The sequence below is a fragment of the Mesoplodon mirus genome, assembly GCF_964341445.2.
Source record: "Mesoplodon mirus genome assembly, chromosome: 6".
Lineage (NCBI taxonomy): Eukaryota > Metazoa > Chordata > Mammalia > Artiodactyla > Ziphiidae > Mesoplodon > Mesoplodon mirus.
The window spans coordinates 38,739,881-38,764,800 of NC_138982.1; the positions used below are offsets into that span (position 1 = coordinate 38,739,881).

Genomic DNA, 24,920 nt, shown 5'->3' on the forward strand with positions numbered 1-24,920 from the left:
TTAAATTTAATTTTTCATTTCAAAAAATAGTGGTGTGGGGGAGTGGCTGACATTTCTCTTAGAACTATAAAACACTGGCCTGCAAGGACCTGTAGAGGTCTTCCAGCTTCCCCCTTCCCCAGCTAACAGGTAGGGAAACCAAGGTCCAGAGTGGCTGGAAATTAGCCTTTGTTCTTCTGGTGAGTCACTACCGGATCTAGGACTTTTCTCTAGACTAGGGTTCCTTCTTCTATTATGGTGATTCTCACTTGGATTCATAGGTGGGATATAGAAGTCCAGAAAGGATGCTTTTGTTTTGAGTTTGCATCTTTGTATCTGTTCACAAAGACAGATGCTTGTTACAGAAAATTCAATTAATACTGAAAGATATTAAGAAGAAAGCAAAAATCCTCTGAAATCGCAGCACCCAGAGATAATTATACTGAACATTTTGGAGATGTTCATATTGGGGAACATCCTTCCAGGCAATCCTCTATATAATTTTATACATTTATATCTGTCTTAGTATACAGTTACAGATGTATATAACTCTTTATAATTTTCAGTAAATGGGAAGAGCAACATTTTTTTGCAATTATTTTTCCTTTAATCTGAAAAATGATTATCAACTTATTTTAAGTGCAGATGGAAATATTCTCCTATTGGTTTGTATTTTACTCATATTAGTATATCCCCAGTAATGTAAATTATATTCTTACTATTTTTAAATTTAATCATAAATATCAAGGCAGGTTATGTCTTTGAAGAGGTGGCTGTGAAGAGATGAGCCACTCAGGTCCCCTTTGAGGGAAGGGCTGGCTGACAGTTGCACAGAGCGTGGTCTGCAGACAGCCTTGTGCTAGCTGTCAGCTCTGTGAGGGTCCCCTGGGCTGGGCTGCGCAGAGAGCTGCTCACCCTAGGACATGTCTTCCTGGGGCCACCTGCATTGGGGTAATACCTGGTGACATCAGGCGATAAGGGAAAGGAGTATGAAGGCTCCCCAGAAACCAGAACACCCCCTGATAGACTGAGGCTTTGGATGCTTTGCTGCCTCCTCTTCTGCCCAATCCTGCTTCCTCCTCCTCCCCTTACAAGGGTTGACCCCTAATTAACATCTTGAACCCCAAACTCCATCTCAGCTTCTGCTTCTGGAGAACCCAACTTGCAACTGTGGATATTGTCCTCATAGTAATCATTGATGCAGCAGGAATGCCTACTGCAGCCCCTCCTGGGAGCCAGTGGAATCCTAGGGAGCTCAGGAATCTCCTCATCCTTTCGTAGTCTCCAAGTGAGCTCACCCTCTCACCCCTCCTCAGAGGTTTGCCATTTGAAGAATTTGGCCTTGGGCAAGCTCACTGCTCTGTGGGTTTAAGGGAAAGCTTAAAGGCTTTCTTGCTATGAGGTATTCTCTGCAATAAATATCTATTTTAATTGTTTATGACATTAGTCAGTTAAAGATTCATCTACTTTGGGGACTTCCCTGGCAGCCCAGTAGTTAGGACTCCCCCTTCCAATGCAGGGGGTGCGGGTTCGATCCCTGGTCGGGGAGCTAGGATCCCACATGCCTCGTGGCCAAAAAACCAAAACATAAAACAGAAGCAATATGGTAACAAATTCAATAAAGACTTAAAAAAAAAAAGATTCATCTGCTTTGGGAGAAATTTGTCTAGAACTGTTGAAAGCTCCTGCCTAAGAGTTGATTACGAAGGGTTTGTTGTTGTTGTTGATTTGGGGTTTTTTTTTGCCTCCAGCAGATACCCCTTTCTTTAGCTCTCCCCTTCTTCCAACCTGCTGCATGGTGATTGGCTTCCTGTCTTGAGGTTTCCTATTTGCATAATCTCTCCAATCATTCTTTCATTTCTGGGAGAAATTAATAATCTCACTAATCAGCTAGAAAGGAATACGGAGATGGAGGAAGCAGTGAATGCCTTTTCGAGGCCCGATGGGGGTTTGTTCCAGTCACTGCCTTTGCTCAAATGCTGTGTCGTCTTGGTTATTGTTGGGAGCATCCGTGGGCCCCGCCTCTCCATCTTCTTGGGGTCCCCTTGGAGACTTTAATTTCAAGGCTGTTTGTGCTGCCACCCCTTGTGCTGGTGGCATCTGGCTTAAAAAGAGCCACATGTGCTCTGTGGTCCCTTGGAATCTCTCCTTTCTCTTTATTAAATACTACTGGGGGCAGAGAGAGCCGTTTTTGATCTCTCCCCTCCTAACCCCTAAGATACAGTTTTTTTGGCGCTTTTAATCTTCAGCCTTAGCCAGCAACTGCTGTGTGCATTTTGGAATCTGTGAATTTTAGGGAGATAAGGAATGCTTGCGGAAGGTTTGGTCACTGCTTCTTTACTACCTATTCTGTCTCTTTTTTCCCCTGGGGTGGGGGGCTGGGGCAGGTGTCCTTTCGTATTTTGCTGACACCATGATCCTCTTCTTCAGCACAAAATGCCCACCACGTGATCAGCGTGCATGTAGCTTGGGCTGAAGAGTGGAAATGGGATTCTCACAGTAAGGCCTGCAAGACACAGTTCATATAAATGCAGACATTCAAAAGCCTCACTTGCCTAACGGATGTTTTTTAAGGCTATTAAAAAGTTAGTTTTTCATGAAAGGGCAGACTAGACCAGAAGATGCTGCTGAGTAAGTCTTTATTCTATAGAAGGTAATAGGCAAAAATCTGGTTTCAAAGAAGTTGTTAAGCTTTTTATTTCTTGTCCAGTTTTCTCTATAGGGGGAGAAAGGTCTATAAAGGCACTCAACCTGTATCCACCTTTTTAATAACTTAGCCCTGCCACTAAATTTGCCTGGGGGAAGAGAACTTATAAGTAGATGATGCACCATAGCGTCAAAAAGCTTTTTGAAGTCTTTTAGTTCACATTTACCATTTTGGATGTTGAGAGATGGGAAAAAGGGGATGGCAAACATTTGGTTGGGGGACAGTCCCTTCCTAATTCCAGGGTTTTTTTCTCCACCATCATGCTGCCTCTCTGCAGTTTTTTTCTTTGGCAACAGTAGGTTTGTGTGAAAAGGGCGTTATGATTTTCTTGGAAACCCTGAATTCCCAACAACTGGTATCTTTGGTCCTTCCAAGTTCTGACAACAAAAATGCCCATCAGAATTTTGACATGGAAACACCTGGAGAGAAAGATGTGCAAAACCTGTGCATCAGTCTGTAATACTTGCATATGAGTAGCCTGGTGTCACTCAGTTGTCACTTATTCTTGTTAATAAAGATGCATTGGCTAGGAGTTTGAGCAAGTATTTGAATAACTACAGAGAAATGTTGTAAAATATGTATGTATAGTATGTAACTACAAATAAACAATGAATATTTGAGTAATTTCAGATGAACAGTGTGGACCATGAGAAGATCTCTGTATGAAGCTTTGTGGGAGGACAGTGAGGGTAAACTCTACCTTTATTCTCACTCACATGGATGGCCGGGGAAGCCTTTGCGGATGAGTTTATATTTGAGATGGGCAGAGCTTGGAGTAGAGAACTGGGAATGGCACTGAAGAAAGGTTCAGATACTGAAAAAGTACATATATCACCTGTTTGGTGGAGGGTACCTAGTTTGAAATGGTTCTGAACACTCAGAATAATTGTCAGACTTCCTTACTTTGAAAGCTTAATTTCAGATTAAAAAAAAAAAAGTTATGACCTAGATAGTTATGAGTGTTACTTTAAAGATGAGCTTGGAATCATCTGGAATGATTTGAGGGTAATACAGCTTGAGCACAAAATAATAGATGTAGTAATCTCTGAGAATTCATTCCATCTCCTAAGTTAGAACTCTGAGAAAATGTTAAGTGTGCAGCCAAGGCCTTTATGGAATCTCTGGGGTCCTGGCTAACATGAATCCTGTGTGGTACAGGGTCTTAGACTTGCCTACAAATCAGTTGCTTTTCATCTCCTACTTCTTTCTTCTTTCTCCCTCTTTCTCTTTCATGCATTCATCCATAATCATTTTTAATTACCGTGGGCAGACATAGTTCTTGATTCTGGAAATAAGTGATGAGAAAGCCTCTCGAGTTTCACTTATAAAACAGGCTATTGTATTTCTGAATAATAAGCATAAGGTGCTACAAGAGCAACATAGGGAGACCATCTAACCCAGATTTGGAGCCCTAAGGAAGTTTTTGGAGAAAGCTGGAGCCTTAGGGACCAGGAGTAGGAAGTAGCCAGACCAACATGTAGGAAAAATGTGGAAAGGAAGACCGTTCTAACCAGAGGGCGTGTTGTGTTCAGAGGCCATGAGCCCAAGGAAAACGTGGTCCCTGGGGGAGCTGCAAATAGCTTAGAATGACTGACAATAGAGGGACAGGAGGAAGTGGCGGGAGTGAGGCTGAGAGTCAACAGGGGCTAGATAATGTAGAGCCTGTGAACCGACCTTGAAATATAGGGCATTATCCTTAAGATAAAAGGGAACTGAAGGGTTTTTTTAAGCAGGGGCATGAACTGCTCTTTAGGAAGACCACCATGGCTACCATGTTGATAACAGATTGAATACACTAACTGAAGAAGACCGGTTAGATGTGTGTTGCAATGGTCCAGGAGAGGGATGATGAGAGCCTGAGCTGGAGTAGGAGCAGCAATTATGGCAAAAACAGGAGCGGGTCAAGAGACAGGGGACTTCCCTGGTGGCTCAGTGGTTGAGAATCCACCTGCCAATGCAGGGGACATGGGTTCGAGCCATGGTCCAGGAATATCCCACATGGCGTGGAGCAACTAAGCCTGGGCGCCACAACTACTGAGCCCTCGCTCTAGAGCCCGTGAGCCACAACTACTGAGCCTGCATGCCACAACTACTGAAGTCTGCAAGCCTAGAGCCCGTGTTCCGCAGCAAGAGAAGCCACGCAATGAGAAGCCCGCGCACCGCAACAGAGTAGCCCCTGCTTGCCGCAACTAGGGAAAGCCCGCACGCAGCAACGAAAACCCAGTGCAGCCAAAACTAAATAAAATAAGTAAATAAATTTATTTTAAAAAAAAGAGAAAGTGAAACTGATCAGTTGAGGGGGTTTGATGTGGGTGGTAAAGGAGAGGCAGAAATCTAAGGTGATGGCCAGGTTGCTCTCCTGGGCACAAGAATACACGGTGGAGGCATTCACAGCAAAGAAAGACAGAGCAAAGGGGAGCAAGGTTTTGTGTGAGATAGAGAGGTTGGCATTGGTCCTATTGAGTTGGGAATGCCTCGGGAATGTTCTAGTAATTGACATTCCATCTTTGCCATCAGATGTCCTAACACTCCAGGTAGTGAGCGTAGAATGTCAGAAGTATAGGGACTTCCAAGTTTGGCATGGATCCTCTGATTTTCCACATCAGGGAAGTGGAGTCCAGAGTGGTAAAACAACTTGCTGAGTGTCAGTCACACAGCTACTTACTGATTGATCTGGACCTAGTATCTAAGTCTCCAGCATCTGTGTAGAAGTATTTCCACTCTGACTGTAGCATCTGAAAAATGTATAGAAGTAAATAAATGTGTATAACAATGTAGTCCCTTGCTTGGAAAGAACTGCTGGCAGTAAAAATGTGGGCCATTGGGCTTCCCTGGTGGCGCAGTGGTTGAGAGTCTGCCTGCCGATGCAGGGGACGTGGGTTCGTGCCCCAGTCCGGGAGGATCCCACATGCCGCGGAGCGGCTGGGCCCGTGAGCCATGGCCGCTGAGCCTGCGCGTCTGGAGCCTGTGCTCCGCAATGGGAGAGGCCACAACTGTGAGAGGCCTGCATACAGCAAAAAAAAAAAAAAAATGTGGGCCATAAATCCATGTGGGGACTATGCCCTGTTTGCATCTCATTTGCTTCCATCTGCCTTGACTTAACATGATTATGGCAACTTTGTTAGGCAAGTGGTTGCTTAACACAGTGGAAAGTCTTAATTACTCTTTAATGCTATGTGTGGTGGGAAAGTCAACTTTAATGTTTAATCATTTGGCTGTCTCTTATTTTAGTATTCCATTTGTGTACCCATAAAATATATAAATGGATATTTTTTTACATTTCCCTTCTCATTCCAGATTTCAGTGACACAAAAATATTTTCTTTTTAAAGTATTATTGCTATATAAACACTGCGACTTTAATAAAAAATTAAAAATTAAAAATCCACCCACAGTCTTTTCCTAATAACAACAACAAAAAATCAAGCTTTATGTTCTTTTCCTTCTTTTCTCTCTACATCCATATGGTAATTCTAATTCATATTCAGTTTTCTGACTTTTTTCTTCCATCAGATATTTTACCATATTGTCCGTTTATCCATTCATTCATTCATTCACTCATTCATCCATCTCTTTGGCAAGCATCTGAGTATCTTCTAAATGCCGGGTCCTCTGCATGGTATTAGGGGATACAGCAGCATCAGTCCTCGCGAAGCTGACATTTGGAGAATAGGGGAATGGTTGGTGGGTAACATATTAATAAGTAACAAAACCTAATAGAAAAAAAAACTTACAATTGAGTTACTAAACATGGTGCAGGCGGCTGTTTTCATGTTGTAGATGTAACATAACTACTTTCTTGTTGTTCAACATGGTATCAGTCAGGGTCTCAAGAGGAAATAGGTGGCACACCCAAATTAGGGAACACAGAGGACCGTTTCCTAGAGGGAAATTTACAAAAGTGTGGTCAGCGTGTAGGAAACCCCCAGGGTGGTGCAGTACTCCAGGGCTGGGGACCATAAAGCACATATTTGCCTGAAGGTGCCATAGGAGGAGACATTTTAAATGCAAACATTTAAAAAGCATCTTCCAGGCTTCCCTGGTGGCGCAGTGGTTAAGAGTCCGCCTGCCGATGCAGGGGGCGCGGGTTCGTACCCCTGTCCGGGAGGATCCCACGTGCCGCGAAGCGGCTGGGCCCGTGAGCCATGGCTGCTGAGCCTGCGCGTCCAGAGCCTGTGGAGAGGCCACAACAGTGAGAGGCCCGCGTACCACAAAAATAAATAAATAAATAAATAAAAATAAATAAATAAAATAAAAAGCATCTTCCAGTATTGTGCCCAGTGCTGAAGAGAAGGGAAGGAATGTTCTAGGGGAGTCTTCTGCTTCCAGGGAGTGGAGCTCACAGAGCAGGGCAGCAGATCAGAGAGCGGTAAGGGAGAGATAACAGGGGAGAGGCACTAAGAGGCTGCTTGGTCTCTTCAGCTGTGAAATTGGCTGAATGGTGGGCGTGGGGGGATGGGAAGAGAAGGGAGGGAAGCCTGGGTTGACCTCAGTGGTTCCTTCAGGCAGAGCTTTTCAGATTGGGGCAATGGACGGGTTATAGATGAGGAGGGGGAGTGGGCATGGAGGCCTCCTGGGACTGGTGACTTCTGGTCCTGGAAGCCTCTTCCTCTTAACCCCAGTATCATACTCACTCTCTTCTGTGTGCTATGACATGGTGAAGCTGGGAAGTATCCAGGGCTCCTTGAGTTATTAAGTACTGTCATTCTAGAAATTCTCTCTGTGGTGTCTGAATTTACACCCTTGAGTGCTGGTAACCATTACTCAACTCTAATGTAATCATATCAATAGTTACTTCCTGTACAGTGGCTTTCCATTGTCGAGATGGGGGGAGGCAGATGGTGCCAGGGGGAAGGGCTTCATTTTGCAGCGAAGCACATAAGCACTACCCCCCTACTCTTGGTGTATAGGACAGGGGTGGGGGGCTGCTTCCTTGCGGTTTGTGTCTTCTAAACTGGTGAATTTCATGCTTGGTGCTTTGCCGAGCATTGCCCGTTTGGGGATCTGTTTGGCTTGGGGAGCTAATCACTTAGGCTGAGCCTCAAGGAAAAGGCAATAGAGGTCAGGATCCAATGACATGTTTAATAGCTGTGCCTGTGTGTGTGCGTGTGTGTGTGCGTGTGTGTGTGTATGCATGCGCATACCTTTGTCTTTCTGAAAGAGGGAAACCTTGGCTGTGGCCTCTGTTTTCAAAGACATAGTGTGGGATCTTTTTTTTTTTTTTTTTTTTTTTCTTTTTGCGGTATGCGGGCCTCTCACTGTTGTGGCCTCTCCCGTTGCGGAGCACAGGCTCCGGATGCGCAGGCCCAGCGGCCATGGCTCACGGGCCCAGCCGCTCCGCGGCATATGGGATCCTCCCAGACCGGGGCACGAACCCGTATCCCCTGCATCGGCAGGCGGACTCTCAACCACTGCGCCACCAGGGAGGCCCGTGTGTGATCTTTAATGTTATCAAGTTATTTATTCATCCATTGTTTTGTTCTCTTTGGCTCTTCTGAAGGAGGGAAAGGGGTTTGTCCAGACATGAGCCTGAAAAGAACCTGGAAACTGATTCTGTGTCTTCATTTCAGCCATCCCTTGACCCACACGATTCTTTTCTCTCTATTGAAATGTTTGGCCCTAAAGTCAGAGCTTTGCCCTTTTGATCCAGAGGCCTCCAGGGGTGGTGCAGAAGGTTAACAGTGAGCTCCCCTTTACCTTGGGATACATTTTGGTTTTTTGGTCTCTCTTTATCTTTTTTTTATTATTGCCTCAAATCCTTTTTGGAAACAGGTTGAGCAGTAAATGAGTAAATGTTCCTTTATCGAAATCTAAACAGCCCAAAAGCAAGGCAAGCATTATTTCCATACTTCAGTGTTATGAGACACAAACTTGGATCATGATTATAAGAAAGTGGGTGAAATGTCTGGGATATGTCACAAGATTAGGTCAGCTCTTTGTTTTCCTTTATATCTCAGTACCTTATGATGTCTCTGTTTAGTACCCAAAGGTATTTCTAGTTACTAAAATGCCTTTTGAACCATCCAATAGAGTCTAACTGATTGCTCTCCCCATAGAGCTTTGCCCCCATCATGTCACTCCTCTGCTTGAAACCTTCCATGGCTCCCATTATCATGAAATTGAGAGTCATCCCTGTCAACGTGTCTTTAGGGACCTCCTGGCCTCTGCCCACTCCCCCAACCTCATCTCATGCCTCTAGCCTCTTCGTGCTCTCCACTCTGGGTTCCTTCAAGGTCCTTTAACCCGACTCACTTCCTCTTGACTTCAGACCTTGGAACATGCTCTCTCTGCCCTCTCTCTCTCTCTCTCCTATTCTTCAAGTCTTTCCCTAACCCCATAGATAAGGCTAGATTTTTCGGTTCTATTCCCACATCTGTACCTGTACTTGTCAGCTCTTCTCCATAGAAGTTGCTCCCCATGAGGACAGGTTTTGTGTTGTTCTTGGCACCATTGTTGCCTAGCTTCCTGCACAGTGTCTTTTTGTTGAGAAAAAGGAAGCATGTTTTACAGTAGTCAGGTTTTTTCTGACATTATTAATCCATGTTTAGTAGGTCCCATCACCTCCTAGAGAACCATAATTTTTAATAAGTTAGTACCCTTCCTTTTCCAAAGAACCTGAATACCTTCAATCTGCAAACAGCTGTAACTTTCCACGCTAGGGGACTGTCAGCCTGGGTGGCCTGGGCAGAAGGTGGATTGTGTATAGAAGTGACTGACTCCTGAGCGTGCTCACCTTCCCTGTGAATTAAAGCCTTATCATTGGAAATTCTTCTTTGTATAATATCCACCGGTGGCCTCATAATAACCTCTGAAAGTTCTTTATCCACATCTTACCCCTAAGAGATGTTCCTGGTAACTGTGTAGTGTCTGCTTGAGAAGTCACATTGGATATTTGCTCTGGGGATGGAGATGACCAATTAGGCCACATTGATTAGAAAGAGAGCAGTATGGAGTTATAGAAGGAGACCATTCTGTTTGGAAGTAATATATATATATATATATATATATATATATATATATATATATATATATATATATATTAATATAAACATTGAAGAGGTATATTTTTTTTAATGTTGAGCCTTCTTTTAATTAATTTATTTTTATTTTTGGCTATGTTGGGTCTTCGTTTCTGTGCGAGGGCTTTCTCTAGTTGCGGCAAGTGGGGGCCGCTCTTCATCACGGTGTGTGGACCTCTCACTATCGTGGCCTCTCTTGTTGCGGAGCACAGGCTCCAGACGCGCATGCTCAGTAGTTGTGGCTCACGGGCCTAGTTGCTCCGCAGCATGTGGGATCTTCCCAGACCAGGGCTCGAACCCGTGTCCCCTGCGTTAGCAGGCAGATTCTCAACCACTGCACCACCAGGGAAGCCCTGGAAGTAATATATTTTAACCTAAACAAGGCATGTGATGAGACGCTATCCCTGGACCTGCCTGTTTCAATGTGGGTTTTGTATTTTTAAATATAAGGGTAACATGGTCAAAACACCCAGCTGATCTAGGGCACTCACTCATTGCCATCACTATGCTGTAAATGTTCTGGTTTATTTACCCATTTTACAGATAAGAAGCTGAGAGTCAGAGGATGTCATTTCTCAGGGAGACTCAGTTGGGGGGATGGAGTTGAGGTTCAGATCCAGGTTTCCTGACTCATGCTGGGGAAATCCTCTCTGGACACTTGAGAATAAAGGGCAGCCCTGATTGCATGGTTTGGGGATCATTGTGTGCCTGAGCAGTTCTGGGCCAAGATCATCAGATTTGGTTGTATGAATGTATTTCATGATGGCTGTTAATTGGTCTCCTCCAGAAAGTCATTCTGACAAATCTCAGGCCCTTGTTCCACTCGAGCATCATCCATCCAGGTACTATTGCTGTACAATTTAGTTTCCTCTGGGAATTGCTTTGCATGCCTCTAATAGAATGTGAGCGCTGCAGCTGCCCTGTTTCTTGCTGTTCAGTTCCCTTTCCTTGCTCAGTTCGGCAGTTGTAGACAGTGCTGGTGGCTGCCCAGAGAGCCGTGGTCTTTTCCATTATTCATGATGTTCGTGGCAGGTCGCTTGCTTTGGCCTGTGCAGGCTGGAATAGACTCATTGGTGGCAGGGGGTGCAGCTACTTCTCTTTCCTGTGGAACTGGCCATCACCCCAAGTGCAAGCCGAGGTCTAGGGCTATTGGGGTGGGGTTTGCAGAGTGAAGTGTCTCATCTGGGTAATTGGCAGCCTTCACTCTCCCTTGGCACAGCCAGGAAACCCAACTGTGATTAGAGTTTGGGCAGTGTAAGCCACGTACTATGTTGTGCTTGGGGTATATTCTAGTGATGTGGGAAACGGGATTTGAGCATCAGACCTCAGCTGGAGCCAGCTTTCGGATTCTGGATCTCTTCCTTCACTGTGTCTTGTCTCCTTCACCACCCAATCCAGCCACATTATTTTTCCTCCTCTTATCCCATTACTAGATACAGTACATTTATTTTAACAGCTAGTCTGTGGCCTACTTAATCAGTTAGTGTTTTATTAGATGGACACATTTTCAGTTAGTAACATAGTCCCCAAACTCTCTGTTTCATTGCCTCTGTCATTTCCCACTGTGCTTTCTGTGGTAGTTTGCTTAGCTATCCACTAATACCAGTCTGCTGGGTTACCTTCAGTTTTTAAGGATTATATGATGTAGTGAATAGCATAGAAGTGTTGACCTCACAGAATCCCAGGGATGTTCTTCCTAGGATTATTCTCTCCTAAGAAAGAAAGAATTCTTCCTTCCCTCAACATAACTCAGTCCAATCTTTCATTTTAAAGACCAGAAAGTGAGGCCCGGATGTGTTTTAAAATGTTGCCTGTATGACTCCCCCTACTTCATCTGCCTCCAAGATGATGTCTTTCTCTGCTACTGATGCCTGATTGGCTAGGAATGGAAGAAAGCAAGGGCCAGCGATACCCCTTTCTTCATTAACTGGCAGTTAGGAATTTCAGCAGCAGCAAAGTGTCAGAAAACTCAACATGAAGTTGCTTAAGCAAAATGTGAATTTATTGACATGCATCACTGACAAGTCCAGGGGTAGGTTTGCTCTACCTGCCTCTTCTGTTTCAAGTTCATGGGGGGAACCTCTGCCTTATTTATGTCTCATTGGCTCTGAGTAAATCAGTTACCCACTCCTGAAGCAATCACTGTCATCAGAGGGATAGATAGAGGGTGGGATTACCCCTGGAGCAATGGAAGGTGAATCCCTTCCTTTTATGTGGACTGAGAGTGGAGAAGGGGTGGTTCCTCAAATGAAAATCTTGTTCCTGAGCTATGGGGAGGATGGACGCAGACAATGATGGTCCACCATAAACATGCACCCAACCCTTCCAACTTCTGGATTTGGCTGCCCTAGCGAGGATGGGGTAAGAAGTGGAGGACCACCAAGATGCGTGAAGGTCACAGAATCAGAGTTGTTCGAGCTGGAAGGGCTTTTATAGGTCTCTGTTTCAGGTACTGATTGCTGCATGAAAAACTACCCTAAAACCTAGTAGCTTGAAGTAAGGACTTTTGTATTAGACGACCCTGTGAGACAGGAATTCAGACTGTACATAGGGGATGGCTTGTAATTGCTCTATGGTTTCTGTACCTCAGTTGAGAGCTGGCCAGACACCTCTCTGCCTTGCTCCTACCAACCTCTCCCCCACCTCTAGTCTTTCTTTGTGACTAGTTTGGCTTATGTCATAGCATGACAGACTCCATGTAAGTCAGGCTTCTTATGTGGAAGATGAAGGTTCCCAGAGAGAATGCTCCAAGAAGCTGAAAGTGGAAGGTGCTAGCTTCCTAAGGCCTGGGCCTGAAAGCCTGCAAAGCATTCTTCCATGGTATTCTGTTGATCAAGTGGTGGCAGAGTCAGCCTAGATTCCAGGGGAGAGGTCCTCTTCCATTCATAGATAAAATAAAACACCTGGGGCTCCCCTGGTGGCGCAGTGGTTGAGAGTCCGCCTGCCGATGCAGGGGACACAGGTTCGTGCCCCGGTCCGGGAGGATCCCACATGCCGCGGAGCGGCTGGGCCCGTGAGCCATGGCCGCTGGGCCTGTGCGTCTGGAGCCTGTGCTCCTCAACGGGAGAGGCCACAACAGTGAGAGGCCCACATACCGCAAAAAATAAAAAAATAAAAAAATAAAACACCTGAAGCCCTAAAGGAAGCAGTGATTGACCTCATTTCTCAAGAGCCCTCTTTCCAGAAATAACATGGAAACAAACAACAACCTGGACCAAGTCCACACCCTCTCCAGCCAGAATGCCTGCCCTCACCACATTTTGCTGCCTCTCCTTGTGCCATCTGTGAGCCATGGGGCCCAGAGCAGGGGAAGCCAGGGCATAGGGTTTCCTCTCTGCAAATAAGATGCTGACAAAATGCCACTTGGTGGTCTGGGGAGCCACTTTACATCAGCCTTAGGCCGCTTGGCTCTGCTGGGACTCCTTCCTCAGCCAAGAGCAGGAGCCATGAGCCCATGAGCCCGTTTGAATTGTGCTGCAGAGGATTCCTTGTTGCATTTTTCCTCCCTGCAAGGGTTGTGGGCGTCGGGTGTGAGGGACTGAGGGTTCCACAGCTTGGCTTATCTGAGCTGCCTTTTCCTCCTTTCACCCCAGCGCTGCTCCCGCTAATTAGCGAGGCACTGACATTCCTGTTTGAGTTAGTCACTTCATAACCTAATATTTCAATCGTTTCTGGGTTTATTGTCTCCCTGCAACCCCTGGCTTCACACCATCTTGTGTGTACGCGCTCGGGAGAGGAGATGAGGGGGAAGGGGAATGGGTTTCTCCAATCCCTCTGTGTTCTCCCTTCTCTTCTGGGAGGAGGGAAAATTTACAACCTTTCCACACACAGGGTGAGACATCTATTTCTAGGTATGTGGGGCTGGAGGAGAAAGATGGTCAGAAAACATAGTTGTGCTTAGTATTTCAGCAATTTCCCAGGAAACCAGTGGGCTCCTCTAAAGATGAGAACCATCTTCTCTCCTTCTGAATGATCTCATACCTAGTGTGAGGACAGATTGTTTTTTATATCCTTATGTTTCATGCGATCACCTAAGTGCCTCAAAAGCAGGTGCTGCCTTCATGGAAATGCAAGACAATTAAGTTAGTTCAGAATTCATTTACAACCTGGGGCACCTGGAAAAGAATACATAACAATTCAGAATGATATGAGCATGTGTGTGTGTGCGTGTGTATATGTGCACGCACGCATGTATGCTGAGATGCACTGTGTCTTTAACATTATAGATTAGGCAGAAATAAATCCCTGAAACACACATACTGGTCGATGGGATAGGATGAGGTAAGGAGATTAATTAAATGTAAACTTCATTTATTTCCTTGCATTAATTCCCTTTTTAATCAGGGAGACATCTTAAAACCAGAAGATGCGATCTAATTGCTGTTCTTTTTGTTTTTTTAATCCTCATAAAGAGACAACGCCAGTAGTATTCTCAGTTCTTTCAGGAAGAATGTGATTCTGGTTTACGCTTGTATGTTGCAGCTTTAGTCTGTTTAAATTTAAATTTTGCAGTTACTTTCTTAACTTGAGCATTTGGGAGAAATCCTGAGCCCTGGAAATGAACAATTAGCTTAATAGAGTGATACTTAAGGAAAAGTCCATGGGCACAAGGGTCAATGACTCTGTTCTCAGTTTCTGATGAGTTGATTTCCTCATTACCATTGGTATCAGCAACTTCAGGCAACCTCCCTTGCTTTTTAAAGGAGGCAAATATAGTCATATATTGGACACAGAAGTCATATATTGAACATAGGAGCATGGCAGGGGTGGCAGATCAGGGAAGGGGTTAGAGGGGTCTGCTGGACCAGATCTGCTCCCTGAGCTCTATCGCAGCTACATGCATCCCACATCTTCAATTCCTACTTTACCCTCAAGTCGTTTCTTAAGACACCAATATTCAGAATGTGGAGATGTAGTTATTTTGATGGTATGCATGAAATCCCTCTCACTTATAAGATGGAGGAAAGCAGGACTTGCTCTTTTTGCTCTTCCAGTAGACTCTTCGTGTAAGTTGAGTAGTTTCCGTTTACTGCTGCTGAACCATCCTAGGAGTCTTTTTACATGCTTCAAAAGTCAAATACGGGCTTCCCTGGTGGCGCAGTGGTCGAGAGTCCACCTGCCGATGCAGGGGACACGGGTTCGTGCCCTGGTCCGGGAGGATCCCACATGCCGTGGAGCGGCTAGGCCCATGACCCATGGCTGCTGAGCCTGCGCGTCCGGAGCCTGCGCTCTGCAGTGGGAGAGGCCACAACAGTGAGAGGCCCGCGTACTGCAAAAAAAAAAAAAGGTCAAATACACAGAGCTATGAAGGCAGGAGCACCCTGGGGTCAGGAGACTGAGGTCTAACCTTGGGGGAGCCTCCAACTTGTAGTTCACCTAACCCCTGGGCTACCTCTTAACCTCATAGATGCTACTCGGCTCCCATGGTTGTTATAGGAATAAAACCCAGTGACACGTGAGAGTGCTCTGGAAGTGGGGAAGCTCTCTACACCAGAGCTTGTATAATTATGTTCTGAGAGTGCTCACAGCTGTCATGTGTGACACACTGACATCTTCTTATGCTCCTCCACTATTGAGAAGCAGCTGTTAGTTTCATTTCTGCTTCTCCCATCTCCATATGCCAGAGTGAGGAGAAATGAATGGATTAAAAATCTGGTGGGGGAAACCATCTGATGCATCTAGCTTTTCATCCATGAGTATTTTAAGTGTTGACATCCCCATTAGAACTACAAGGTGGATATGTATATGTATGGCTGAGTCGCTTTGCTGTGCACCTGAAACTATCACAACATTGTTAATTGGCTGTACTCCAATATAAAAGAAAAAGTTAAAAAAAATAAAACGCTGAAAAAGAAAAAAAAAGAAAAAAAAGAACTACAAGGTGGTATATAACCAGCCATGGGTGAAGGAATCTAGCACTCCAGTTACTCTAAAATGAAACAATAAACATGACATAGTGTTCTGGGTGTGAGGGGGGGGTAATTGAATAGGACTCTTAAAAATTGGAGTCAGGGTTGTCCAAGCACTTGTGAGGTTTCCTAGACTATTTCCTGTACAGGTTAAGATGCTTCCCCATAGCTCTTATTTTTTGTCCCTTCTTAGGCCCTAATCTACCCATATCTGGAGGAGTTAGTCCACGGCCTTTGTACTGGGCTGTCATGTCTAGAAAGCACTTCCTTATCTGCTTCACCTGGAGAACACCTACTTTTTAAAGATCTAGTGCAGATGTAACCTTTGCAAAAAGTCTTCCCTGCCACCCACTGTCACAGATGACATTCTACTCTTTTGCTTACCACTGTGTTTATAAATGCCTCTGTTACAGCACCCATCACTGATGTAAAGGCATCTGTCAAGTTACGGTAGAAGGTGGATGGTGAGTTCTCTGAGGGCAGGAATCATGTCTCCTTTTTCCTGTGTCCTCAGGGCTTAGCAGAATTTTTGTCACATGTTAAGCACTCAGTGAATGAGTTTTAAAAAACCCAACTAGGGCTTCCCTGGTGGCGCAGTGGTTGAGAGTCCACCTGCCGATGCAGGGGACACGGGTTCGTGCCCCGGTCCGGGAAGATCCCACATGCAGCGGAGTGGCTGGGCCCGTGAGCTATGGCTGCTGAGACTGCGCGTCCGGAGCCTGCACTCTGCAATGGGAGAGACCACAGCAGTGAGAGGCCCGCATACGGCAAAAAAAAAAAAAAAAAAAAAAGAAAAAAAAGAAAAAAACCCAACTAAACCAGTTTCCTGCCATTCCTTCTGATTCAAAAATTAATGTTACTACTCCATCAAAATTCCCACTTGGAAAACAACTTTCAGTTCCTGAGACAGAGATAGAATGTCACCGGGTTCAGGGATTGCTGCGTTTATCAATTCTGAAGGGCTGCAGTAACACATTGTCACAAATTGGGTGGCTTCAAACCAATTTATTCCCTCACAGCTCTGGAGGCTCGAATTCTGACATCAAGGAGCTGGCAGGGCCGTGCTCCCTCTGAAGGCCCTAAGGAAAAATCTTTTCCTTGCCTCTTCCTAGCTTCTGGTGGTTGCTGGCCATCCTTAGCGTTCCTTGTCTTGCGGCTGCATGATTTCAGTGTGTGCCTCTATCTTAACATGCCGTCTTCTCTGTGTGTGTCTGTGTCCAGCTTTCCCTCTGGTCATTGGATTTAGGGCTCACCCTAATTCATAAGGACCTCCTCTTCACTTGATTACATCTGCAATGACCCTATTTCCAAATAAGGGCATGCTCATAGATAAGGGAGTTGGGGGGGTTAGGACCTGATCTTTTTTGCAGGACACAGTTCATCCCAAATTGCACTTTGACCTCTTATGGAATCATGACTCCTTAACTCCTCAGCCTCTTTTCTCAATGGTTGTCCAGCCCCTGCTTCAGTGCCTCTAGCCCTGGGGAGGGACTCTTGCAGAGGCAAATTTTCTATATTTGGGTGGCAGCCTTTGGGGAATTTCTTTCTTTAATGGGGCCCATTCTCCCTCCCGCCATCTCCATCATTCAGCAATGAGGGTGAACATGGAGTAATAAGCGTCCTCCTCTCAAGGGAGGAGGGAGGGCTTTCAGGCTTTGAAGATGGTGCTCCTGGCTTCCAAGGCTTCTCTTTAAATCTTCCCAGTTTCTTCAAGTCTTCGTTCAGGTATAGTTTCATCACCAAGCTTCCTCCACACTAATGGAACTTCCTATTTGTCAGTGCGTTGGGTGAAATGAAATGAGAATCTTCCAGGTGTAGTGTGGGCACAAATCAAAGCAGACACATCTACTTCCAGAGAATCCACTTCTGTTCATGCAGCTTCAGTCACACAATCTTAGTGGTCAACACACACCCTTGAAACATTTGAATTATCCTCCGTTGCATGTGGTGCTGCTAAGCTCCGTTCTTCTCATTTAGCATTTTGGCCCCTAGAGCAGGGCCTGGCCCTAGGGTGATTATACTTTTCTCTGCTACACTTGGCCTGTGGCCCCAGCCTATGGAAACAACTGTTATCACAGAGTTGTCATTGCACATTGGATGATAATGGACTGTGATGGGGGAGGGTGATAGGAGGGGCTGTCACTAGAAATGGGCCTTTGTTAGAGGTCATGGTACTGCTTCTCTGTCCCCAGACAGCTAATCAGAACAGAGCCCAGATATTATTTGGGGCTGTAAGGAGCTTTTCACTGCTTCTCTGATTTGCTACTGAGGTGGCAGACACCTTTCATACTATTAGGTGGGAGGTCTCCTCCCATACTTGGGTGCTATTTGAATGCAAGTAGACTCTGGTGGCCTCAACCCTTTCTATTTGAATGAGTTTACACAGATGAATAAATGAGTGCCTTAGGTGGTCAGAGCCAGAAGGAGCTTGGAGATGATAACCTGAGGGCAGTATAGGGTTTGGATTAAGAACATGAGACTGGGAATCAGGCAGATTCGAAGTCCTGGCTCAGTTAGCAGATATTTGATCCTGTCCAAAATGCTCATAAGACATTTGGTTCATAAAACATTTGGTCCATGCCAAAAGGGTTTTGATATTCGGTCATATTTGGTCCTGTCTAAAATGTCCACGGAGATGGAGACAGTTGATCCACACCCAAAGGTTCTTGATATTTGGTCCTGTCTGAAACCATTTGGCATGGAACAAATATGTTCATGGACGTTTTGGATAGGACCAGCTTTTAAGGACCTTTTGGCGTGGACCTAATGTCTTATGGATGTTTTGGACAGGACCAAATGTCCAGCGAGGCCCGGCTCTTCCTCTTGCCTGTGAGTTTGGAAAAATTATTTTGTTAAATGGGGTTCATAATAGTATCAACTCAGAGGGTTGTTACAATTCAATGAACTAATAGTATCCATTTAATTCTCAGTAAGATGCAGTCAGGAAGGGAAGCTGAAGCCCAAGGAAGCCTAATGATTTGTCCAAGGTCACTTGGTGTGCGCTGCCCCAAAGCAGGAACGAAGTTTTACCTTTTAGTTTTTCGTTTAAGGCACTTTCCTCTAAACCACTCCGGCGCTTCAGAACTCATCAGCTTACGTTATTTATTTACCAATCTGCTTTTGTTCACAGAATAAAGAAAGAGAAATAAAATTGGTATTGAAAACCTTCCTCACTAGAACATCAATTGTATCCCTCTGAGTGTCTGTGGATTTGTTTCAGATGCGTTTAGATTACTTGTGGGAAATGGCTGCCTTCTGAGTCAGGGACATAAGTGAAGAAGTTGCCATAGACGTTGGTAATGTCGCCTGATTGTCCTGAGTGGCTCTGGCAGTGCTGGCTCCTGGGGCGGGCAGGCAGACAGAGCACAGAGGCTGTCTGTGCCCACTCAGCAACTGCCTGCATCCTGAGGCCATGTTCTCTCCATTTAATATGCAGTGTGGACTGTATTTTCTCTCAATTTCCTGTGAATTGGAGAGGTACATTGTGCCAGCTTTCCTGAATTGCCACAATCAATATTCTACTGCCTTTATTTTTTATGCATGCTAATGACTTTTCTCCTTTTCAGATTTACTTGTTGCCCAAATCAGTCTTTGCAGCGTTAAAAAATATGTAAATAAAATCACTAGAAAAGAAAAAAAAAAAAAGCCCTTTGCATCCCCGTGAGTTTCTGCCCAGTTTTGTGGCATGAACCTGAAATGGGGGTGGAAACCAATGCAGGAGAGACCCTGGCTGGCCTTTCTGGGCTGGCCAAGGCAGTGTGAAGAGCGAGGCAGCGCTTTGGCTCAGGGAAACACTTGGCCTCGTGAACAACAGCTTGAAGGCCTGTGCTACATTCAGTGGCTTCAAGCATCATTCTCTCCCCTACCCTCCCCGCCTCCCCAGCTGAATTGCTTTTTAACAGGGTCTGTGTGAGATTGGGGCTACCAGAGTGGCCTCCTGAGATTGGGTGGTAGCCTTCCAGCTCTATTTATACAGAATTATGTGTATACACTGTTCCAGACATTTTGGGTTTCCGTGTACGGTATCTCTGCTTTAGTTTTCTTTAACCATCTTGCATTTAGGACAGGGAACCCCTCACTGGTGTGACACTGCTTACCCCACCTGTAATGTCTACTCTGACACCTACTCATGTCAGCATCTGTTTTTTTGGTTTTTTTTTTCTGAATACTATGCATCATTTCAGGATGAGGGCAAATGATGTTTTCTTCAGGAAGCCTCTGATCTCTGTGTTTATTCATTGTTTTCAATAAACATTTCATTGGGTGTCTAATACACGCTTGGTTCTGTGGATGAAACTCTGAGGAAAACGGACAGAGATCACTGCCCATGGCCCTTCCATCCTACGCAGGGGAGAGAGAGAAAAAATGTGTGCATAGGGTGTCAGATGGTGGAGCAGGGATGGGGTTGTCCTTAATCAAATAAATGGTCCAGGAGAGAGGGCCTCACTGGGAAGGTGATACTTGAGTTGGGATATGAAGATGGAAATTCTGCCTTCTTCTCTGACCAACCTTCAGGCACTCTCTTAGCTCTGTTGTGGGCAAGGAATCCTTTTGGGGGTGGGGGGAGGAGGGAGAAAGAAAGAAACACGAGAGAGCATGTGCATGTGTCCGTGTATGCACACACTTGCCACGCTGTCTAGCATTTTGTCTCATGGTGGTTAATAAGTGACTTTCTAGTAAAGATTGATAGCCAGGCTTGTTTTACTGCTGTTCCCAGTGAGGTGCAGTGAGACCTATTCTGTATTGTACAGTATTGTTCAGCGAGGGTCCATGGTCTTTGGTGGTGGGGCTGCCATTGCTGTGTGAGCTCACTACCCAAGAGCCCCTTCCAAAGCCGTAGTTTTCTCAAGCTTAAAATAATGGAGTTGAATAACTGACTTTTTAAGAGCTCTCCTAGATCCATCGTCCATCCATTTTGTGTTATGAAATCCTGGTTCAAGTGTCATCCTGTGTAGGATCCTTTGCGGATGAGTCCAGCTCACAAATTTCTCCCCTCCCTATGCTGTGGTCTGTATCCTGTAAGTAGCATCTGGTGTATCGTCTTCAGCCCTGTGTGTCCTGAGAGCGTGTCTGCTCCAACTAGATTGTGAGTACTTACGAGATAGGTCCAGGAACATATCTTGTCCCATTTATAACCTGCAATAGATGATACTAAATTGAGGGTTAGCTGATTCATAACTTTATCCATTGATCTCCATTATTTATTGAGTGCCTGGAAAATCTGTCAGGCTCTGTGTTAGATCCTGTAAATACTCCTCCTTGAGTCCACTGGAAATTCACAACATATGAGATGAATAATATTATTGTAAAGCACTTGGTTGTTTTCACAGTGGTTTCACGTCTCTTTTACCCTCTTGGTCTTTAGACATCCCTCTGATCGAGGCAGAACTTATAATATGATGTTATATTTTGTGCCCTTTAATTACAGAAGTGTAATAATATGACTTGGAAAAAAATAGAAAGAGGACAAGCAATTTAAATGGTGCTGGTGACTTGGAGTCTGGAGTCCCACCAGGAGGCAGTGTCCTCAGGGGCAGGAGATGGCAGATGGAGACAGAAGTGTGTGCTCTCCTTTGGCCTCAGGTCCCGTGTGCTCTCGTGGTATATGCATTAAGACATGTTGACCCTACCATCTGGGTGAGTGTAGGGATATCCAGGGCTGCTTTTTTTTTCCAGTTTTAATATTTTTAATTATTTTTTTAGTTTTTCTTTTAGTTTTAATATTTTTTAAATTTAAATATTTTTTAATATTTTTTAAATATTTAAAATTTTTAATTTTTTTAAATATTTAAATTAAATATTTTTTAAATATTTTTTAAATTAAATAAATTTAAAAATTTTTTAAATTTAATATTTTTTAAATTTAATATTTTCTAAAATTTTTTAAATTGAGTGTAGGGATATCCAGGGCTGCTTTTTTTTTTCCAGTTTTAATATTTTTAATTATTTTTTTAGTTTTTCTTTTAGTTTTAATATTTTTTAAATTGAAGTATAGTTGATTTAAAATATTGTGTTAATTTCTGCTATACAACAAAGTGATTTAGTTATACATAATATATATATATATATTCTTTTTAAAATATTCTTGTCCATTATGGTTTATCATAGGATATTGAATATAGGTCTCTGTACTATACAGTAGGACCTTGTTATTTATCCATTCTGTATATAAAAGTTTGCATCTGCTAATCCCAACCTCCCACTCCATCCCTCCCCCAACCCCCTCTGCCTCTGTGATTCTGTTTCTGTTTCATAGATAGGTTCATTTGTGTCATATTTTAGATTCTACATATAAGTGATATCACATGGCAGTTGTCTTTCTCTTTCTGACTTACTTCACATAGTATGATAATCTTTAGTTGCATCCATGTTGCTGGAAATGGTATTATTTCGTTCCTTTTTATGGCTGAGTAGTATTCCATTATATACACCACATCTTTGTTTTCCATCTGTCGATGGACATTTAGGTTGTTTCCATGTCTTGGCTATTGTGAATAGCGCTGCTGTGAACACAGGGGTGTATGTATCTTTTTCAGTTATAGTTTTGTCTGTATATGTGCAGGGCTGCTTTTAACATATTTGATTTTTGCCCATTGACTTAGGAACCAATATCCTGATGTGATGTATTCCTCCTGCCTTTTCCCACATCACAGGTGAGGAAACTGCCTCAGAGGGAGGAATTTCCCCCTCTCTCTGCATGAGGGACAGAGTAAGAATTGATCTCATGCCCTCCTAACTGCAGCCAGGGCTTTTTCCTCTTTAGCCACATTTCTGTAATTCCTCAGCGATAATGGACATGTGGACTAGCAATGCCTATGGGAGGAAATGAGCCCAGGAGCTGGGTAAGACGCACAGACTGGATGGGTTAATCAAAGAGTGGTTTTCCTTTGAGTCTTCAACCAGCTCTGGGCTGCCTCGGGCTCCTCCTGGCCTGGGCTGGAGATGCCTGTTCAGAAATCTGTGGCTGCTTCTCCTCTGGCGTCTAATGAATTCCAACTCACTTTGAATGCTCCCTCGGCTCAACTGCAGTTCTTTAAAGCCCATCTTCCACGTGGAATTGGCAGGTTCATTTAATTGTTTGGGAGCCAGATAAAAACGCTTTGTTCTTTGTTCCTAGGTTATGCCATTTCAGAATATTTCTTCTCCCACAAATTGCTGAGACTGTTCAATTTGGGCTTTCAATCAGTTCTCTCTCAGCAGATCTTTCAATTTATATTCCAAGGCCTGTTCTTTTTGATTACACGTTTAGGCTATCAGTTAGATTTCTTAATTTATTCATATTTCTTTTTGCTTTCTCTTTTCTTCCTTTATGTCTCTTCCATTGTGAAAAGTGTGCAGTCATGGTAGCTGTAATGAAATGCAAATACTTCTTTTTCCTGTTTGCCTGATGTAGGATATTATTTTTTAATTTATTTTTGCTTAATTTCTTTTCCTTATGTTTTAGGGTGGTGGTAATAATGATGATGACGAATATGACGATGATGTCTTCATTATTTTTAGATATCACGTAGGCAGCAGGTTATTAGTGGACAAGAGAAACACCCAGGAAACCATGATTCAGACTTCAGAAAATGTGCCAAGTGCAGTGCCAGGGGCAGGGGTAGAGCTGTGTAAAAGGTAAACTGGATCTCTTTCCTCGTGGTGCTTGGGGTCTGGATTCCCTAGCGTTTCTTCATTTCTCCTGTGAGATAGGCATTGCGATTCTCATTGGACCCGTGACGTAACTGAGACGCAGAGTGCTGAAGCGATCTGCACCAGCTCACAGTGTTAAAAAGTCTGGAAGCTGGGGGTTAAAGCCAAGTGAGGAGGCTCCAGAGCTTGTGCTAAAGCAAGGTATCCCACATCTCACCTCCTCAAACCTGCCCTCTCATAAGACGTGGTGGGGGCAGCCCGTCCTGAGTACAATCAGAAGCTCTTCTGATTTCCTTTATTCTGAGCATAGATCTCTGGCGTCTTTGTCTTGCTTTACAACCTCTCCAAAGCTCCATTTTCTATCCATTAAATGGTAGGGGGTGGGGAAGGGGGAGGGCAAGAGAGAGAGGAGGTTAATGTTCAAGAGAATGAGTTCTGGAATCAACAGACCTCACACAGAATCCTGGCACTGCTGCGTTTTGACTCTGATCTTAGAAGCTGGAACCCTAGTTTCCTTATTTGTAAAATGGAAATGATGGTACTTACCTGAAAGGTCATTTGAGGATTTAATTAAAACTCACCCCCCCCCCACAAACACACACACAAAAACAAAACCAGAAACGTAGGTGAAGCATTTAGTATAATGCCCGTCATTTAGCATAGTGCAAAATAAATGTCCGCAGACATCATATTTCTGTTGGGGTCCCTTATTCATTGACATAGTCAGTGGGCATTTATTGAACGGCGCTCAGGTTGTAACCCCGATACTATGGTTGTAACCCTTGTGTTGGCCCATCATAGGTACTCAGTAAGGAATTGTAAATAAGACATGGTTACATTTGTGGTGAACTGAAACTTGGTAAGCATCAAATGATAAAAGTCTTATTGCATTAAATGCTACCTTAGTGTGAAAAACCACTTGCTACAGAAGTGCCCTGCAGAGAAAGGAGTGTTGAATTCTGACAGGGTCATGATGGAATAGAATGGCTGTGGAATGGTGTGGAGGTGACAGTCAAGTGGCCTTAAGTGGGAGAGGAGCGGATGTGGGTGTGATTGGTCTAAAGGTCAGGTTGAGGACTTCAGGCTTCACTCAGGTATGCACACATGTATTCATTCATTTGCTTATTTGTTCATTTATTTATATTGGGGTGTGTAGAAGATGGATCAAAGAGCTATACAGTAAGATAAACCAGGTCAGTGGTGATTCAAATAGTCTCGGGGGAGGGATATGTTGAGGGCTGGATTCAGGGTGATAATGGGAAAGAAAAGTAGCTGAGAGAGATCAGAGACGATGAGATGGAAGCACTTTTAAGAGTCTGGATTTCTGAGTGCTCTGGAAAATAGAAACAGGCAAACCCAGAGTAATTTGGAAATGGAATAAGATTGCTACAGGCAGAGAAAATGGGCCTCTTGATGAAAGTGACCTGGAGACACCATCCAGAGAGTCTGTGGTGAGGAGTTAATTCTGAAAATCCTAAGGCACAGTTTGAGGATTTGCTGGATGACTGGGCTTCACCTGTTTCTTTATCTATCTTCTAATTATGTCGGCCATATTGACACATTTTCTTTGTTCTAATTGTTTTAAATTTCCTATATGTAGAGCCTTTGGAGTCTGGAAAATGCAAGAAAGAACATTTATTTTTTCTCTCCATCATAAAAGGAAAACACTATTTTC

At 44.2% G+C, this 24,920-nt stretch overlaps 1 protein-coding gene across 5 annotated transcripts in view; it reads left to right on the top strand.

The window, feature by feature from the left end:
- The window catches only part of MB21D2 (Mab-21 domain containing 2), a 111,849-nt gene that overhangs the window by 36,004 nt on the left and 50,925 nt on the right, over nucleotides 1-24,920 (top strand). The window contains exons 2-4 of one of the 5 annotated variants that reach the window (XM_082624536.1): nucleotides 20,569-20,699; nucleotides 22,216-22,266; nucleotides 23,114-23,230. The exons of 2 other annotated variants lie outside the window; for them this stretch is intronic. The gene's annotated coding sequence lies outside the window, so the exon portion shown is untranslated. The remainder of the gene's footprint in view (nucleotides 1-20,568; nucleotides 20,700-22,215; nucleotides 22,267-23,113; nucleotides 23,231-24,920) is intronic. 2 more of the 5 variants (XM_082624537.1, XM_082624538.1) reach the window with 2 other exon arrangements.